The 6,857-nt window shown below is 35.3% G+C and overlaps 1 long non-coding RNA gene across 7 annotated transcripts; it reads left to right on the top strand.

The window, feature by feature from the left end:
* Positions 1–2,219: 2,219 nt before the first annotated feature.
* LOC147382233 (uncharacterized) lies at positions 2,220–5,783 on the top strand. 7 transcript variants are annotated; one of them, XR_015173994.1, is made up of 9 exons: positions 2,220–2,545; positions 2,879–2,962; positions 3,446–3,558; positions 3,700–3,863; positions 3,973–4,080; positions 4,232–4,354; positions 4,836–5,275; positions 5,356–5,525; positions 5,643–5,781. It is a non-coding gene; the product is annotated as an uncharacterized LOC147382233 (long non-coding RNA). The 7 variants fall into 7 exon arrangements; XR_015173998.1 differs by lacking the exon at positions 5,643–5,781 and having other exon boundaries at positions 2,888–2,962; positions 5,356–5,599; XR_015173999.1 differs by lacking the exon at positions 5,643–5,781 and having other exon boundaries at positions 3,778–3,863; positions 5,356–5,599.
* Positions 5,784–6,857: the final 1,074 nt, after the last annotated feature.

The raw sequence follows: 6,857 nt of genomic DNA, 5'->3' as shown, positions 1-6,857 counted from the left end.
AAACTAAAGTGTAATAAGTAAAACATGGGGTGCAAATAGCAGTTCTCTAAAAAAAATCTATAGAGTAGATAAAATAAGTGAGGATGACTTCCTCTGTAAGAGTAAGAATTCATATTTAAAATCCAATGTTAACGTTGCCCCCTCAGACATCCCCTTTAACCTTGTTGCTCCCCCTCCATTCCTAAAAAAAATAGACAAAATTACTTAAAGAACCCTAGTGGAGGGACTTTTTTCTAAATAGTCCCTAAATTTTGAACGGTCTCTTAATAGTCCATTTAATAAACTTTTCTTTTCTTAGCGATCCCTGGAGATCATCTCCCACATTTCTCACGATTGGATGCCTTAATTTAACTATACGAACTCATCATTTTCATCTAAAACACATTTGATTTTTTGCATCTCAGTCGAATTTCAAATAATCCATTCCATCGGAAAAGATTTAAGAAAGAAAAAAGTGATTTCAAGGATTTTTCAAATATTTTAAAGATGTATGTAAAAAATTACGATTTTTTTTCATTTATTTCTTAGTTTTTGGATGGAAATTGATCAAGAATGGTTCTTTTGGTTTGAAATCATCTAAATATGTCGTTATCAGAAGTTTTTAGTTGATCTTTCCATGTATTTTAATCGAAAAAAGAAAACTCAAAAATCGAAAATGGGTGAATTTTACTAGTGTCACTATGTGAAAATCCCAAATTTGCATTAAAAAATTTATTGAGCCTGTCCGTCGAATTTTAAAACCCAAAATCCGCGGCCCGTGGACTACGTTTTAAAACCCATATTATGATCTGCCTCTCTCAGTATTTCTCTGCCTCTCTCACTCTCTCATTGATCGATTGCCTCTCACGGTCTCTCTCTCTTACAGTCTCTCTCTCACAGTCATCGATCGATCGTTTCCTCTCATAGTGGCTCTCTTGATCGATCGACCTCGTTTTTTCGTTCGCTCTCTTGATCGATTGATTGACCTCTCTATCTCTCTCTCACAGTCTCTTTCTCGATCGATCTCTCCTTTGATCTGTCTCCCTTAATAGATCTCATCTCCCACTCTATTTGATCGATAGATCTCCTAGATTAGAAACATGTTTTGGTCCATTTGCAAGAAGTGAATAGGAAATTAGATCAACTAAATTTGATAGAAACAAGTTTTGGGAGTGGAAATGAGGATCAGAACGAATATCGGTGTGCAATTCTTGAAATCCCTAATTTTTTTGTTGGAATGGAAGTGCGAATTGAAGAATTGAATATGGAGTTGTTTAGAGACAACGTGAGTATGATCTGATTGTGCACAATTGGTGGATCAGGGAAGACTACATTAACTGCTAAGCTTTGTCGAGACGAACAAGTGAAAAGTATATCTTTCTATTCAAAACTCACATTGAACATTTTTTTTAACTTATGGTTATATGATTTTTTTTAGTAGATTAAAAATTTTAACATTGAATTTTATACACAATTGAATCGTGGTGAAAAGAAGAAGAAGATCACTTTATTCACCTTTGATAAAGAACTTTGAATCCACAAGGAAAACAAAGATAATTATTCTTAAAAAGCTAACATTCTATTGATAGTCTAGATGTTACAAAATGTATCTCTCACTATGGTTTGAAATATCAGAATGTATCTATCGATACGTATCAGTCGAGCTGATATGAAACATTGAATGTTTTAGGTATGTATCAATTGACACCATATTGAAACTTTCATTAACCGAAAAATTCAATCAATACGATATTTTAAACATTGTCGCTCACCGTCATTTAAATAAACTTTCAAACTTATAATTTGTCATTCATTTCAGTTTATTATTTTTTTTTTTTTGTTTTTTTGGCCGTGTGATCTACCCATTAAGTGTAAGACCCACCAATGGACTATGAATTGATGACATGTATAGATCCAATAGAAAGAAGAAAAAAGAGAAATAATTGTTTACTTGTCATCCTTGTTGTAACAAAATAACATAGACACAAGAGTTTTGTTTTGACTCTGTCATTTCAGATGTATAATCTTTAGTATAATAGTAATGTGTCATTGTTACATTGACAAATCCAAACTCATTGTGTCTTATATAGTGTACATGGTGGATACTGCCATGTACATGGTGACACTACGTCATATTGTATTATTTGCGACGTCACAATTGCCCTAAAAACGACTGCTAAAGACTGTCGTTCATTGCGACAGTTTCAAGCAGTCGTGTAAACGTCGTTTCTACCGTTTGTAGAATGGTTTTGTTCTATAAGGATGTGGCCATGGGTTTGGCTGTAAGTGCTGCAGTTGGTAAAGGTTGGACGACTGTTTCTAGAATGGAAGGCCCCTCCATTCCTGTCGAAACCGAAACCGAAAAGATATCAACCTTAACGTAACATGTTTGGCCCTATACATCACTTCCTATGAGGTACTACCATTTTAAACTATTCCCAAAAAAATATCTTGTTCTTCTTAGGAACATATGAAATTTGGCCGTATTCAGAAGCCTAATTTTTCAAATTATGCATCCATGATGGGGATCCTTTACAGTATGTTGAAGAAGGACTACATAATGCAGGTAAAAAGATTCCCATTCTTCTTCTCATATCATTTCACGACCATCATCATCATTGTGACCATCACCACATCATCAATTGAAATGTAGACAGTGTAGATGATTTCATCAATTGAATAGTCCAAATTCCCTCACAAGCTCCATTTGAAAAGTAGTAGTGATAGATACGTCTACTGTTTTGTTATTACAGTTTTCTGGTTTTTTATTGTTTAAGTTATGTTCGTATGTTGTTAGCTATTGGTTGTGTTCATCTAAGGTTATATAAATATATAAACAGAACAAAAGATCTTTTGCTTATGTAACTAACATATCTCTCGGACCTTCTATTTGGGTTAGAATATAAAGTTCCATCAAGGTATTCCTGACGATTGCTCCAACGACCTTTGTGAAGATACATTGTCCCATTTGCATCCTAGAAGGGTCAGTGATTTCATATGTCAGCTATAAAAATGGATTAAGAAAATGAATAATCGGCGCTCCACATAATATTTACTTTTGCAAGCTAAATATTTTGCTTGTGTTGACCAATACATTACATAATAATGAAACTTTGGATTATACAGCCGATGGACTGTTGTCCATTCAAGATGCTGCCCCAAGATTTAATGGTCTGGATTTATTCATAGGTGAACCTTTTGGGTGAAGTACTGTTATGTGCAATACTGTATGCATGATCACCTATATGATTCTATCCAGACTGTTCAATTTGCAGCCTACCTCTTGTAAGGGCTAAGTTGAAAATCCTGCAGAAAAACTAATATTTTGTTCTTGAATGAATTATATAAGAAGCCTGACTGCCTGTTTAATTTCTCTTTGAATATCAATATGGGATTTCATAATTTTTAATTGAATATTAATATGGGATTTCATAATTTTTAATTGAATATTAATTGAATATCACAGGAAAAAGATGTGTGGTTCTGTCCCTTTGTCACATCAGCCGCTTACGAAGACAAGACCGTGTGCATTCATCATTCATCATACCTTTAAGAAAACTTACTTAGAGATGTTTTAAGGTAAGGTTTGTTTTGGTTGAGAAAAGCAACTTGGCCAACCATATATTATATCAGAATCAATCTTTCAACAACTGAAGTAGAAGATCTTTGATTCTTTACATTTAATCAACATATAAGAATTGAATTTGTTATTGAATACAGGTAAAATGTCTGTTATTCTGTCTAACAAGTTGGACCATTTCGGCAAGCTCAAATCGAACCCACTCGTATTGTTGTTAGCAGATGGGCTTGTAAACCATGACGGTGAACAATGGGTAAAACATAGAAGGATTATCAATCCAGGCTTCCATCAAGAGAAGTTAAAGGTTTATCAATCTCTACCATGATCTTCTACTCAAATTCTGTATTCACACATTGTGAATATGAGAAAGTAAATTTTACTAAGCTAGAGTTTTTGATTGGATTGTTGGACAGTTTATTGGAGGGAGCTACTCCACGTTTCTTGATCATTGATGATGGGTGGCAACAAATTGGTAATGAAGTCAAAGATTCCAAGGCCTGTGTCGTTCAAGAAGGAGCACAGTATGATCTTTCTCTTACGAATGGCAGAGAAATGCTAGCAATAAATTAATGCTTTAGATTGAACTATGGCGGCATTCAATTTCTTTTTCTTTTCTTTCTGTTTAATTTGATCCTAAATTATGTGGTTTATTCTTTTGTTGGTCTTATACAGATTTGCCAGCAGACTTGTAGGAATAAAAGAAAATGAAAAGTTCCAAAAGAATGACAAGAACAATGACCAGGAACGAGATCTTAAGCACGTCGTGGATGAAGCCAAGCAACATCACAATGTCAAGTAAGTATCAGCGATTCCCTCCAAATCCAGCATACTCTTCTGTTTTTTTTCATTAAAACCTTTTACAATTGAGCAAAGCTTCCTTTCTTAATGGTCCTTAGATACAGAATTTTGACGTTAACTGCACAATAGGTCTTTCAAAATTTTGGGCTGAATGCAGTGATGTTCACCTCTAGATTTCTTTAGGACCATCTATTAAATTCTTGAATCTGGTAGATTAATGAGAGAAATTATATACCAAGACCCAACCAGATCCCACCATTAAACTGGGTTAAAAAACAAAGATCCACAACACTTGTAGCTCAATCCCATAGCAATTGTGATGCTGTACCACTAAACAAAGGAGGATTATAAGATTTAATAGTGCATGTATGATAGTGTCATTTGCATTTAGATTCTATTGAAAGATTGGCATTTGTTAACTGCTGGTGTGTGTTTAATTCTTATTTTCCATTTACACGTTTTTCATGGCACTGCATAGGTTTGTGTTTGCTTGGCATGCCATGGCTGGTTATTGGGGTGCGGTAAATCCCGCAGCTACTGGTATGGGACGCTATGACAGTACATTGGCATACCCAGTCCAATCATCGGGTGTAAAGGGCAACCAGCCAGATATTGTTATGGACAGTCTTGCCGTCCATGGCCTTGGGCTGGTGCACCCGGAAAAGGTCTTCAACTTCTACAACGAACTCCATGCCTATACTGATGTCCTCGTACTTTATGAAAAGAAAAGTAGGTGCAATTTTGGTAGACAACTTGGAAATCTCCAACATCAACGACACTCTTAGTGGGAGTGATGAAGATATTGCAATGCAGGCTGAATTCAAGCTATCTTTGAATGTTTATCTAAGAGAGCTGGTTGCCTCTCTAGTGAGATCATTCTCAGATGTAATAGCCTTCAACAATAAATACTCTGCTAAGGTATGTATTGTCCTATCTTAGACCCCTAAGACTACATAATACATACATTCCAAACTTATTAGATGATCAATCAATTGCAGGAAAAGATAGCTGAATATGGTCAGGGTACCTTTCTGAATGCTTTGTTGAATTTGAAGAGACTATCGAGCGATGGGTTCGAGAAGTTGATGTGCATGCATGCCCATGTTTAAACTAAGTCGTAAATACCTTGTTGTCTGAGAAAAAATGGCTCTATGATCCTTAACATTAGGTTGTGCTACCAAGACTGTAAATATAGATGAATTTGTCCAACAATGCCACCATGTATGTGTGAATGCTTGTATGTTGGGGCTGAGCTTTTATTTTGAACAATTCTTTTTTTTTTCAGGTGCACCACAGGCTCTTCTTCAGAGCTGTCTTACCTTTGGAGCTTTCTCTTTTGTTATCGAAGGGCTTAACAAGCAGCAGCCAGCACTAGCACACCCGTTCTCAATAAGGAGCAACAGTACTGGACCATTCACCATCGTTCCTCCCCTTACAATCCCTCTTCCTAGTAACCTCAAAGAAGGCTTCCATTCATTTTGCCAATCCTTGCCAAAGCCCAGGAAGGGCTCTCATCCCACCTCTCATTGACATTCGGAGGGCGCAAGAGTTTTTTCCCCCCCTCAAACCTTATTGAGAGAGTAGTGTTGCTTGGACTTGTTATAGCTTTGGAGCAATGGTTTTTGTAAATTTATTGGTAGAGGCAACAAATATGAAATTTTATTGCAAATTTAGTTCGTGAAACGGCTATCATTAATGTAATCATGTCACCTGATTTTTTTTTTTTCCTTCTCTCCATCAATGGTAATGATGTTCTTTGCTCCCTGTTTAACTGGTTGGTGGAGTCCCTTAATGGGTTACACAACCAATTATTGGTTCTAATTGTGTAATTTTTTAAGACCTAAAGAGTAAGCTCTCGGATCTTTTCCTGCTGTGTAGAAGCAATATACTCCACTCTCTAAAGAATAGTGAAAAATTACTCGATGTCCATTAAAGTTGCTTCCCAATTTATTTGTTATTGATGGCAGTGAGTTTGTATTTCAGAAAAATAATAAAAAATGACCCATTTTTTTCATTTATAAATTTAGGAAAAAAAATATTTTTCTTTTTACAAAATTAAGAAAAAACGACTGTCAATGGCAGTCGTTTTTACCGACTGTCAAAGACTGTCGTTTTTTCCGTTACTGTCGTTTTTTTCGACTGTCGAAGACCGTCGTTTTTTCCGACTGTTTTAGACAGTCGCAATTTAAAAACCACTCCTTTTAAAACGACCCCTATTCCGACTGCAGGGGCAGTCGTTTATTTCAAAAACGACTGTCATGGACAGTCGTTTTATGCGCAATATGACGTAGTGTGAATACTAGTACTAAATCTTTTCTTTTTATATCTCTAAATGTTCTTGAGATGTTGCCTTTGACATAATCAAGTTTTTTCGCATTGATGCATTTTGTATTTTCCAAACAAAACAGTGAATAAAACACAACATAATTGGATCATAAGTTACTAAAACGAAACATATTATAGATTATCCATAAAAAGTCAATTTGTGATTTATAATTAT

The sequence above is a fragment of the Akebia trifoliata genome, chromosome 16 (assembly GCF_017979445.1).
Source record: "Akebia trifoliata isolate Shusen 1 chromosome 16, ASM1797944v1, whole genome shotgun sequence".
NCBI classification, from domain to species: Eukaryota; Viridiplantae; Streptophyta; class Magnoliopsida; order Ranunculales; family Lardizabalaceae; genus Akebia; species Akebia trifoliata.
The sequence above is the reverse complement of the archived record's forward strand: the minus strand, read 5'-3'. Positions and strand labels throughout refer to the sequence as shown.